Source organism: Molothrus ater, chromosome 1, assembly GCF_012460135.2.
Source record: "Molothrus ater isolate BHLD 08-10-18 breed brown headed cowbird chromosome 1, BPBGC_Mater_1.1, whole genome shotgun sequence".
Lineage (NCBI taxonomy): Eukaryota > Metazoa > Chordata > Aves > Passeriformes > Icteridae > Molothrus > Molothrus ater.
The window spans coordinates 81557623-81570958 of record NC_050478.2 but is presented as its reverse complement, the minus strand read 5'-3'; the positions used below and the strand labels follow the sequence as shown (position 1 = coordinate 81570958).

The 13336-nt window shown below is 38.5% G+C and overlaps 1 protein-coding gene across 4 annotated transcripts in view; it reads right to left on the bottom strand.

Annotated features, from left to right (window-relative positions):
• Nucleotides 1–13336, bottom strand: part of SEMA5A (semaphorin 5A) — a 313729-nt gene that overhangs the window by 284010 nt on the left and 16383 nt on the right. For 2 of the 4 annotated variants that reach the window (XM_036406161.2, XM_036406169.1), the window contains exon 2: nt 11023–11098. The exons of the other annotated variants lie outside the window; for them this stretch is intronic. The gene's annotated coding sequence lies outside the window, so the exon portion shown is untranslated. The remainder of the gene's footprint in view (nt 1–11022; nt 11099–13336) is intronic. 4 annotated transcript variants of the gene reach the window in all.

Genomic DNA, 13336 nt, shown 5'->3' with positions numbered 1-13336 from the left:
AAACGCATTTTAATGGGTGTCCAGGCCAAGCCCTTCAAACAAATTACTACAAATATTGAAAAATAGATCTGGCACTAAAAAGGAGCAGGTCATACTTTAATCTTACAACTGGGATAATATTTCCTTGCTACAGAGAACATTGCTAATTAATGAATGACTTTCAGCCCCAGCTAATAGATGTGTAGAAAGCACCAGAGCTATCTAGTCTACCTTGAGAAAAGAAAAAAGTATTTTCTCTCTTCTCTAGTTGTAAAAGCATAGCTAGCCTTGCAGAGAGACAGAGCAGCAGGCAAGGTTTCTGATTATCCAGGGAACACAGAACCTGATTGACAGCAAGCAGGTCTGATTAATGCCTGTACCCTTTTGATTTCATCACACCTTCTTTGAAAAGGATCAGCCTCCAGTTTCTGATAAAGATCACTTCCAAGCTTCTGAAACCAGCATAAAGTTAGTGTTGATGATGAAAATGAATTCTGTTCATAGCCTCAAGAAAATCATGACTGCTTTAAAGAGAGGCAATAAAAAAGTAAGCAAAATGTGACTTTGGCTTCTTTTGCTATTCCAGTTGAAGGGTCAAAGGAATTAGGTGGTCTGCCATCAACTCAGTTCTTGCAACAAGTGGTCCTTCCTGATAAGTATGAAAAGAGTGCAGTCAGTCCACAGACCCAAAATTTTCACGTAGAGCAGAAAATCCTATTTGCATGATAGCCCTTGCAGAGCTCAAGCTAACAACAGGTACTTCAAATTCCTGCTTCCACTCCCTGTTTTCTCAGCCACTACTGGTCTGTCACTTGATGCTTGGATTTGGTTGCATTACATGCACAAGCTCATCAGCCAGTGCTGGAAGCTGCTTGAGTTTCACAGTTTCACTCCTCGGACTGTTTTCGATGCTCTGTCCTTTTCCAACACCTCTCATCTTCAGTCCTGCACTTTGATTGCACACCTATTTATAGGAGAGGCTGGAGGAGGGAGAAGCCATTTACAGTAGGTTCTCACTTTAGTAACACTGAGGGTTATAGAGGAGAGAACAATGGAGTTGAGGTTTCCAGCCAAAGTTTGGGGGCACTACTACCACACTCCACTGTGATTAGCAAGTCCCATACATAACTTCCCAGAGGCACCTCCCTTGTTTTCTGAGTGCCTAGCTTGCAAGACGGAATGTGAATTAAACAGTCAAGACACAAACATAAAACCTCTGGGTTAGATTTTCCAAATCTAAGCTAGCTACAAATTTTCTAAATTGCTAATTCTTTACTTTGGTTTTCTTCCATACCCCATTTTTCAAGTGCTGCAGTAACAGAGCTACTGAACGTAAAAAAAAAAAAAAAAAAAAAAAAAGCCAAAACCATTAACTGTTGTTGTTAGAAGTTCCAAACAGCAAATGGGTCTGGGCATGTAGGTAGAGCAGAAAAAGTGAAGAGCCTTAAAGTTTCTAAGCAGAATCTCAATTCATTGCTTGCCAAAGGGAAAAAAAGGCATATGTGATAAAGAGTACAGTTATGTCATGTACTGAAGAAAAGGTCATACCTCAGGAGCTCCAAGCTGCCCAACAAACCCAGGGGAAAAAATAAGACCTGTAGACACAGCAGAATTGTGTTAACTTAAGTCTGACACTGCAATGAACTGAAAAGTTTGCACAGCCTTCAGATGGGAGCTGGCTCCCTGCCAGCCAGCTTGAACCAGAAACAGAACAAGCTTCCTTCTTCCTTTAAGTGTTGCGTGGGCACATTCAGAACATGATAACAAGAGGCATGAGAGGACATCAAGAAAGAAGTCAAACCTCTGTGCTTCTGATCATACAAAGATGATTGTTTGTTGTTTAATACCAGGATGCATTCAATGCAGCCGAGTCAAACAACATGGAAATGGTATTTCCATGTTCTGGAAGTGCCCTTAGCTAGCCATCATCTTCAGTGTTACAGAAGTGGGAATGAGGAAATCAGATCATTTCCTGCAGAGTTTTGACTCCTGAAGAGGTCTGACTAACAGACCAATTGATCCAGAAGTTACTTGCATAAGGATTACAGTGAATGAATCCACACTAATTATCCAAGGAGCAGTAACTCCCAGACAGTGCAGGAGACACAGCAAATGTCCTCTGCATTTGAAAAAAAACTGCACTACCTCAGATAACTTGTGTTGTATTTAAGTAATAAATAAATCAACACACACAGCACTGTGGAGTTTAAAATATTCTAAACTTAATCTACGTAATATCAAAACAACCTGAAACGTACTTCATGGCTCCAGGGTCAGTAATTTAGAGGTAAGCAACAGAGTTCCAGACTTCAGAACTAACAGCATGGAACAAAAGATCAATGCCAACTAGGAAAGAAATTATTAACATATGTGGTACAGCACTAGCAATGTAGTGCTAATTGCTAAAACTACAGTATTATAATAAAGAACACAGATGGTATTTGATATAAAAAAATAAATAAGAGCATCAAAAATTATTTGTTGCAAAAAAAAAAAAAGAGCCTACATTAGCTTACAATTTGTTTAGCAACAAATTATGTTCTGCACTTTGCAAAATAAGAATTTATAGTCAAAATGTAACTTAGTAAGTACACAAACCAATGCCAGGACTACATTTGTTAAAAAACAGTCTTCATCTCACAGATTTCACAGGTCCGTTCCTGGAAGCTGAGGAGTATTTCCACAAATGCTAAAAGAGATGACAGCCAAGGCTTGAAGCTGAGCAATATTCTTTTTTTCTAGCCCACTACTAAACAAAGAACAACACCCCTCAAAGTTTTTTTGGGGGGAGCAAAGGGGGAAGGTTTATCTTCATATCTTTGTTTGTATACAGCTAAATATATAGAGCAGACAACCCATTGGCCAGGACAGAAAAGGCTTTTTCAACTCACTTTTTTATCTATTTTTATCCTAAAGCCTTGAAGCTAAGAAATCATTATTGCATATACTTTAAAAAAAACTTTTTTAAATGCCTGAGCATGTTGTTTTTATTCTGGAAGTCTATCTTCCAGAATAAGTAACCCAACACCAAAAATCTGTTTTCTATAGGGATACCAGTCAAGCTGTAATTATGCTTGCAAGCATAAAAAAAAAAGTCAGTTTTTAATTCCTACCTTAAGATATGGGAAAGTAGTTAGCTTTGATGCCAGTTTCTTCTATTCACTTATTTTACCAGTATCATTCACAGTTTCTAGTGCAAACCAGATGATAACAGCCCAATTCTGACTAGCACACTAGCTAGGTGTGTCATTTCCACCACCTGTTCTTTAGCAAAGCAGAAAATATTAATCTCTTTTCCCATTTTTATACCATAGTTGATCTTGCTCACACACTATTTACATGACTGAAAACAAAAAGTGCTTAAAGTGCTGTCAGAAAGAAACTCCTGTGCCAGCAAACTCTCACTGACCTCTCCATGCATAAGCCAAAGAGGCAGAACTCCAGCTGCCACTGGAAAAGGGCTCCCAGCTCTTTGCTACACAATCCATGGTGGCTGCAACACTGGGCTCGCCTGCACAACACTTTGCATTACAAGTGCAGATCACTCTGCATCGCTGGCTCACGCTGCAGCCAGGCCAGACTTCCCTGGACACTTATCCACACTGTGAGAAGGACCTCCCTGCACTTACCATGACATTAAAATAATTTCAATTTTCTGTACCAGTGTATTGAGGTTCCAGAGCAATTGTACTGTTCCCTGTTGAATAATCATTGTGATTAAAAAAAAAAAAAAAAAAAGAGAGAGAGGAAAAAAAAACCCAAAAACTGGACACCATTATTATTAGGAGTTGGACTTGAGGATGCCTGTGGGTCCCTTCCAGCTCAGAACAGTCTCTGATTCCGTATTACTGAAGAGTTTCCAGGAAAAGCTGGTGTAATTAAGTGTGAAAGTGAACACTGGTGACATTCTCAGTGTTGTATTATATTAATACACCTAGGGATGTTGTACTTTCTTTTTTATGTGGCATAATTGACCCATAGCAAAAGAAGTCTTCCCAATTTATTTCTTATTACTATCCCATTGTAGTTTTGATTAGAAGTTACTCTTTTTCCTCTGGTAGACAAAAAGATCAATTTTTTTCATACAAAATTGATCATGTTGTGTTTGTATGACATGTGAACTCAGACCATCCAAAATTCCTTTCATAATTCCTTAATTTATTGATCAAACATACACTTTACTTTTAGTGCTGAGTATTAAATACAGATATTTGTACTTAAATTTCCCATCTGAGGATGAAAAGAATAAAATAGTCAGTAATGATTTAGGAACATAGACACTTCGGAGCTATATCGCAAATGTATCTTACACAGTTGATCTTATCTTATTAAAAGGCAAGTCTTATTAACTCATTATTTTTAAAAAGCCCTAACTAGTACCTTACTCCAAGCAGTCCTTTACAAGTACTGTTTCCAGAAAAAAATCTTTCTTCCAGGCCCTTGCTTTACCAGAAGCTGACTCATGTATCAACACAAACCTACAGCTTTAACAGTAACACTGCAGTATGGAATTCAGCAGTGATGCATAAAACCTGTTTGTTTACAACCTGTTGGCCACTTCCATGCCAAGCACAAGACTGCAAACAGCTTTCGCTGCCACACCTAAGCCAGACAATAACCAAAGGGTTCAGAACACTATAGACATGTTGTCACAAAATACAAGACCTCCTTCTGTTTGTAGCTCAGATTGATTAATAATTAGTTAATTACTAATAAGTTTTGGAATTTTTTAATTTTTTTTAAATATTTTTTTAAATAAAGGCTTGGCTTTGCTCATACATGCTATTTTCCCCTGCTCCTACACAGTTCAGTTTTCAGTTAGACAATTCTCTACAAAAACAGGAGAAAAAAATTTGTTAATAGTGCTTGATGTCAACAAAGATAGATGCAGAAGAAACTTTGTCAAGAGCACAACATATGATTGTACATTTTAGCACCAACTAGAAGACAGGGGAATAAAACCCAAATCAACTTTGCTGCAAGCATGAGAGAGGGTGGGACTCCATCATTCAGATGAGAAAGCAATTTATAAATAACGGAGGCTGACACTTTAGAGGATTAGTTACAGCCTCACTCCCAAGCCATTGCTGTAATGAAAGCACCTAGGAAGAGAGATGTACATGCTTGTTTGTTTTTATTACATCTCTTAAAGGCTGTTTGGCTTTGTTTAGCTTCAGTTATCAAGGTCTGTAAACACAAGCTCCAAATTAGAGGACCTGTAGAACCGTGTAGAGCACATTTCAGTTACTGCAGTCTCTTGTTTCTGCCACAATCCCAGAGGTTTCCTGCAGCTAAGCCAGGGTCTCGCTTGTATGGAGACATCAGAGGAGGCACAGCCAGAGCACTGGGGCTGGCACAGGGAGACCTCCCCACCCCCATGAGAGCAAGGCTGCTCAGAAGCTGCTATGAAAAATTTCACTGGACAAGCTCAGAGCTTACATAAACCAGCAACTCACAAGTGAAGAGTGAACATGACATCCACAGCCAGTGCCTACCAGTATCTGCACGGATCCAGCCTCAGCTCATCATGGATCCTGGATATCACCATCTGCCCACTGCCTACAGAAAACACTGGTGATTGGAGCCCAGCTTTGTATCACTAAATCCATCAGCAGAATTGGGCACTAGCATTGACAGTTGCAGCAGAGAATACAAAGAGCAGTTAGGTAACCAAGTTTCAGTCACTAACAATAAAAACAAAAAAAGAATAAATGAAAGTGTGAATATTAGGGAGAAATTCACAACAAACTATTTGCAGCTGAATAATCCAACATTACCTGCAAGCACTAGGGGAAGTGGGAAGGAAGAAAGAAAAAAATCACACAGAACAAATAAGATTTCTTAATGTCCTTTAATTTATAAAGGAAAAGGATTATAAAACTTTATTATGATTTATGTGCTCTCCTCATGATGTTCTATTGGATGCTCATGCTAAAGACAGGTTTAATGTTCAGCCACATTCTTTTAATAGCAATTGTAGTTTATGTTCCAGGACAAGTGCAAGTAGCTAATGATCCTCCTCTTATCGATTCTGCCTTGATGGAATGAAAACTCATTTTCCTGGTCTTGACACACAAAGCCCCTCTCTTGTATGTTACAAATATATACATATAAAATAATTTGGGTAGTGGAAAGCATTTAACAAGATCAGGACCAGCAGTATGGCCAGACATAAGGCCAAACAAAATCCCCTCTTGGCAAAGAAGTTTTGCGATCAATCCTTGCCACTTCACTACTACTGTAGCTGCTAAAATTCCTCTGGCTACAGGAATTCTACAGGGAAGTATTTGTTCATGGGCTAGTTCCATCTTACTGTGGATTTGCTTTTAATAATCAAGTAATTTTCTGAAACTAAAAAAAATGAAACAAGGTAGTGCAACAAAGTAAATATATGAGTGTAGTGGACAAAAAATTGCTCAATATGATCACTCTGTCACCCATGCTTTTTTCCTACCATTTTCCTACCATCAGTAAGAATTACCAGTTCAGACGACAAGCCAGAATACATTCAGGATATTCAAAACTCATATCTTCTGCTCAGAATTGGACCTCACCCCTTGGGTGCTCAGTCCAGGACACCAGTGATGAGTACATTTAAACCACAAGCTACAGATGTTAAACAGATTAGAAGCTCACAGAAAAATAAAAAAAAACTCATAGGAAAAATTTTCAGGGATACAAGACCTATTAGGATGCCTCGTCTAAGTAGCTGGACAAGTTATTTGAGACAACACAAAAAAATCTGCCTCCCCAACTGATAGTGAAGTGGGAACTCTGGATCCAATATTTCTCATTCGTAGTAGCAATGCTGGAATAGGCAAAGATACCGAGTCTCCTAAAATCATAGTTAGCTTTGTCAAAGAGGTACTCAACTGAAGCTTAAGGTGTCCTCCCACTATACATCAACTTTTGGTTATAACATGCTCTGGGGTAACAGACACTTACCTAGGAGTCCCATTCTGCATAGCTGCTAGGGAACACACACAATTCATCTCACTTTCCTTTTCATTATTAATTGTTAGACTTCTAACTCAAGGCTATCTTTATCTTACCCCAGTACCAATCTGATTAACGGATGCAAACCTTTCACCTTTCAATTACACAGTAAATTTTCACTGCTTCATGAAACTGATTATTCCTGTCATATCCTTACCCATAGATAACTTAAAATGTGTCTTCAGTACAGAACCAATTATCTTTGACGAATAAAGGAGGCATCCTTCCTTCTTATTTCCTTTGGGTCATCCTTTTTTTTCTACCTATCAAGTCCTCTTAGGTGAGGTCTTTTCACTGCAAGAACAGTGAAAAGTGAACTGCGAAACAGCACCATCAATCTCATGCTTTTAATATGTTACTCTTGGATTAATACTCTACTGGTTATATAGGACAAGTACTGGAAGTCCTCAAAAGTAAAAAGCTGAGATAGTCTGCAAAATGTGCTTGAAGAAGCTAAAGGAAAACAAACACAGTTTGAACATGAGTGGTTGATTGGACGATCTGTTCCAGTCCCAAGCAACCTTCACTCAGTGACTCTGTGATAGCCACAACAGCTGTGCAGTGCCCACCTGGGTCAGGTGTGGTGAGGAACCACAGTGACACTCTGTAGAGAGGAAACACAGCCAACGTCCAGCACTCTTTTCCTGAATAATTAAATGCTTGTCTAAAAGACTACTTTAGAAGTAGCAGACTGCCTGGAGAAAGGATTTTTGCTCTCTGTTCTGTTAAGCTGGTTTCCAAAAGAGAAGTCAGCTTTGAATAAGTAATGCACACTGTGCAGTGTCTAGGGGTAAGTGGCTACATTTACTTTAAACACAGTTAAAACAAAAACATCCATGAGTTACTAGGCAATCAGGATACATTTTCTTTCACTACTGGATATCAAATGTCAGAAAGATCCTATGGAGTAAAAACAACAAAAACAAATTAAAAACAAAAAAATCTTCTAATGCCATTAAGAGCATAAAGACCTCAAGGTAAACTCATATGACACTTTAACATATAAGCATGAACAAAGAATTAAAGCATGAACATTTTCCACTCACCCTTTTTCCAAAAGACCATTCACACAAAAACAAATTCTCCTCTTTCTTCCCTTTTCTTTTTTTCTTTGTAAAATACGTCTCTGTTTGGGGAAGTGGAAACTTTCAAATGCACAGATGTTTGTGATTGCAGACTAGCAGCCTGCTGGGAGCCATTAATGGTGTAGAGAGTAAAGTTATTCAATCATCTATAAGTCACTTTTCAAAAGTGTTGCACTCAGTCGAGGGAGTGATTAATGGTGTCCAGCAATGACACAGATTACCCCCTGCCCATGCAAGCTCTTTGATTTTAATGCAGTTAAGCTACTGAAGTAAACAAACCAATTTGGGTATTCAACAAGCTCTTTCTCTCATTAAAAATTATTGACTAGACTAGTGGTAAAAGAATATTGCATATGTCCCCAAACTCAATTTGCCATTCTGTAATCATAGCAGCAATTACATCTGAAAAAAAAAAAAAAAACGTTTAGAAATTAACAGTAGCAGAAAATGGTCAACCTTTCATTAAGGACTTTCATTATGGATTTTTGTGCATAACAAAATTAATATTTTCTAATCACCATGGTACAGCTAGCAAGCTTCTGTATGTTTCAAAGAGGCCAACAGCAGCTACAGTCACTGGGCGAAAGTTTCAGCAGTAGTTGCAAATTTGCTGTCCAAAAGCAGACAGCCCTCTACTCCTCCCAAGCAGGCTTCCTGCAAATTGCAGGTCCTTCATCCCTCGAGAACACCTGCTACAGTTTGATGTCCAGCTGAGCTTGGCACTTCATGTCAGGGCAAATTTTCCTTCCCTCCCTTGCACAACCAAAATGATGAATATGAATGCAGCAAGTTGAATTATCAAGGTTGAGGCATTTTGTTTCTTTATTTAAATGTCATGTGCCCCATAATGATTGGAATTCACATTCTGGCAGTAAATTTGAGTTCACAATACCCGTGAGCGTATGGCTACCTTTGTGCTCCACGCACATTCAGTGACAGAGACAACGATCTCAGAAACCACAGGGAGACCCCAGGCACTTCAGCAAAGCTGAAGGCAAACCTCTGCCCAAGGAGTACTGGAGGGAGTACCCACCGTGGGCATGTCCTGATGACCATTTCAATTCTTTTTGAGGTGATGCAACAGGACAGTGCCCCAGAGCTATTTACGGTGCTAACACCACCAGCTCTGTGTGAAGTCCCGCACCAGGCCTGGCCCCTGACAGCTGGCTGCAGCAGTGGCTGTGACACGGCTTCCCGTGCCACACCACAGCCTCAGGTGCCACTTTACAGCACAGCTCAAGCACCTTCCCTGTGCACACCACAGCCTTAACACTTCTACTGCTCAGAAGAAGTGTTACTTTCTGTTATTCACACAGTAGCAACATTAAAAAATTACAAGACTTCATCTGAAGTGAGCTGACAGCATTGCCATCCTTGGTTTTAGGAAATGTCACTGGACACGTATTTCACAATACATCAAAGACTGCTTTCAAACCTTCAAACAGTTATCCGAGTCTCATTTCTCATCACATTCCTCCCAACAAATTGATACCAGCCTTCCGCATCTTATGTCTGAGAACAACGTATCCGTTTCCCATGCATCCTGATCAGCCTCTTCACTCTGAACTCATTCCAAACCCATCTCCTAACACCCTGCTACTTCCTGACCACTCCTCTCAACCTTTCTTTTATCCTTCTCACACAATTTTTAATGCTTAATCTACACAAAGCCACTGCACCCCAACCTGATAGGAACTTGGTAAAACCTGCTTAAATTGAAAAAAAGAGCAATGGACGGCAGGGAGAATTATTTCCCTTCAGCAGTACAATACATTCAGCATGCAAAAAGTATAATAATAAAGACAGATTCAAGATCAGGACAAATAATACAGTTCACATACATATATCTGATGAGCATTTTAAGCTCCCAGTGTCTTGTGGTACAGGACTCCTACCAGACAGTAGATGTTACTGTCTGGTAAATGTACAGAGGAGGGACAATCTATGAGACGAAAAGCACACAGAAGTGACAAAAAGAAACAAAGCTTAACAAACAGGGGTAGTATTTTATTTTCTTTATCAACACATAATTTGGGGCGGAGGGTGGGAGATGGTTCCAGCCATGTCATCCTCAGAACAGATATAATCCATATCTGGAAGGCCAAAGGCTTGCTCCAACTGATACTATTATAGAGCATTAGAAAGCAGATTTTTGTCACCACTCCCAATTTTCACATGTACTCCAAAACATGGGAGAACTTACAGTACAGACTGTCAAAGTCAGTATGTAACAACTATAACCATCCAGGTTACTTTTACCTTATTTCTAAAATTCTCATATATCAATTTACCTACTCCTCTGTTGTACTTAATATGCAAAGAAACTTGCAAGGTTCTAATTAAAAATAATCGCATATTTCCAGCTAGATGTATCTGCATGTAGCATTGGTTCCAAATACAAAGTGAAATATAAGAGAAATGTGTTGACTTGCTAATGCATTAAAAAAGAGTTTATATTTTTACAGTATGCTTCCTTTTTCTTTGTGCCCTACTTTCTGGTCTATTAAAAGATTTCTTTGCTTTTTAATTTAAATTATCTTCTTTTTACCTTTTCTTTATTTCTTAGTTGACAGGATATTATTACTCCTCATGGAGAATGCTCTTCGATACATAAGACTACTTTAAAGCTGCATTTAATTTTTCTCACTCATTTCCTCACCTGAAGCAGTGGCAATGCTATCTATCCTATTCTTTCAAAGGAACTTCATACACAAATCAAACCTAAAGAAACAAAACCAGAGCATTAATTGTTACTGTAAAACAGAACTGAGCTATGCAAGGAAGCTACAGCTACTGAAATCTAGAAATCTGAAGTCAGCATGAATGGATTTGTGTCAGTTCCACTACAACTTTCTTATTTGACCTCTGCAAAACATCCCTTGGTTTAATGCAAAGAACAATGTAGAAAAGGCACACGGGGTTTTTTTTTTGGTCGAGATTTCTTTGTTAAAGCTGTCCTTACCTCTAGCACATGCAGCTTCTTATAGCTTCATCTTGAATGATGTCTTCTCAGATAAAAATCTTCTCCAGTCTGTAACCTGTCCACAAAAGTTGAAAAATTTCATTGTTTTCAATTATGTTTTGTAGAAAGTGGGCAAAGGTGATCTGACAGCATTGAGATAACAGCAGACTGTTTAGAAGTCAATAAATGTTGTTAATGATTTCTATGCCTGATAGCTAAAATTGCAATTTTAACCTCCTAACAGAGTCAGGAGGCTGCAAAGAACTCAGTAAGGCACCAGATAAAGAAAAAAAGCCCCCTACTGCTCAGTCAATAACCACTCTGAAATTATAAAAGCAGAAAGACAAGCCATTTTCTGAAGGCAGTCCAGGTGTTAATCATACAAGGAAATAGCTTAAGGCATAACTTGCTTTTCTCTCCCTCATCATTTTTCTTTTTTAAATAAAAGCTTGTTTTTCTCACAGCAGTGTTTACATACAGCAAAGCAGTGAGTTCTTACAAAATATCACATTTCAAATGTCGTTCAAGCTGTTTGTCAATCTGTCCTAAAATGTCATATCATAAAGAACTAGCCACATTTTCTACTTCTCATGCAAGTCTCCAGTTGTCACCTAAACAAGACAGAGAACTTTCTTCCCCACATCTAAAGCATCTTTGTCTAAAATTAGTGCAAAAACTCACAACACTATGGGAATAATTTATTTCTGTGAAGCTTAAATCCTGCTTATAAAAAGAGATGTGCCATCTAAGCCACAGATGTGGTTGTTCAGAGAGATGAATCAAAAATGCTTTGCCCGCACAGGGTGCATTTACTGAGAAGCACAGAGGCTGAGGGGGAAGAGGAGTCCATGAATAAGCTCAGCCTTCAGAAGTTTTCTTTCCTCTAGCCCCCATCTAGGCCAGCACAACTGCTGCAGTTGAAATAAGCATTAAAATAGTCATTTTCAGGGAAGGGGCAGAAGGTGCTGTTGGCTTTTTTTTTTCCTAAGTCTTAGAACATAGAAGAATTTAGAAAAATTTTGGTATCTCCAGTCTTTCTTTTTATAAAATTCTGGTTATCTTAAATGTGTTTTTCAACTGTTCATGTTGCTGTTCACACTAACACTAGAACAGCATGGGATTTTTTTCTTAATCAGAGTATTAGAATCTTATTAGTGCTCAATTTTTAAAATTATTTTTAAAATAAGTTCACTGAACTTGGACATAATTGACCTATTTACCCATACAGCACCTTCCACCGAAGCACTCTGAACTCCTTTACAAAAGGTTTCACAGGCTTGTACATATTAGTTTCTCTCTTAGACAGGAGACAGGCATTATAGGCCCATATTTTTCTTAACCTGTTATTTATGTGCCTTTATAATAGGTGTCATGCTAAGACAATAACTACAACTTCATTAGATCTCATGACACAGCATTCAGCTTTCCCAAAATTCATCCTGTACTGAATACTTTCTTAGAAGGCTCATTTTGGTGCTTGCACTTCTCCACATACATCAATTTCACTTGGAAAGTAAACCAGATGCACAGAACTCATTTCTGCTTCCAGCTAATGCACTAAGTTTCACTGTGGCTGCTGCCCCTGTAACACTGTTCACTTTCATGGCTGTAACATTTGCTCCTCCAAGATGCAAATAAGCAGCAGAGATCCTTGTGACACCACACCACACTACAGAGCCATTAATGCCAGATTTATACTAGAGAGCAAAAGCTTACTTTTCTTCCTGATTTTTTTTTTTTTTTTTACTTATTGTTCCTACAATAGCAAAGACTTATACTTAAAAATGCAAACTTGCTTGTGCAGGGGTCTTCCCTGTCAGCTTTTTTAAAGCACAAGTGCTGCTCAATCTTATCACTGTTTTGAAGCCTACCAGTGGTCTACAATGGCAAATAAACAGAATAAGCTTCTGCTATGAATGTTTGGAGAAATCACACTTCTATCTTACCCACTGTACTCGTTGTGTCCCCTTCAGTACACATGAATGGCTTTCTCTTCACTCTAGTCATGAATATTACACTAAAAATCTATCCTCTTCATCCCAGCATTACCTAAACTCTTACAAGTGAAAGCAATGAAAATATCAGACATCATCTAAATTAAGAATGAATAATTTCTTTTATCACCCAAGAAACTGTTGGAATACTCACAAGTATTCAATATGACAAGGAATTGCTGTTAAAAAAAACTGTGACCAAAGCAATAAAGATCTGCAGATGAATCTGAAAATGTGAAGCAGCAGTCTCTCACCTTACAGACCATGTTAAAAAGTCAGAAGTCTATTTATAACCTCCAAACCATTAAGTAATACTCTCT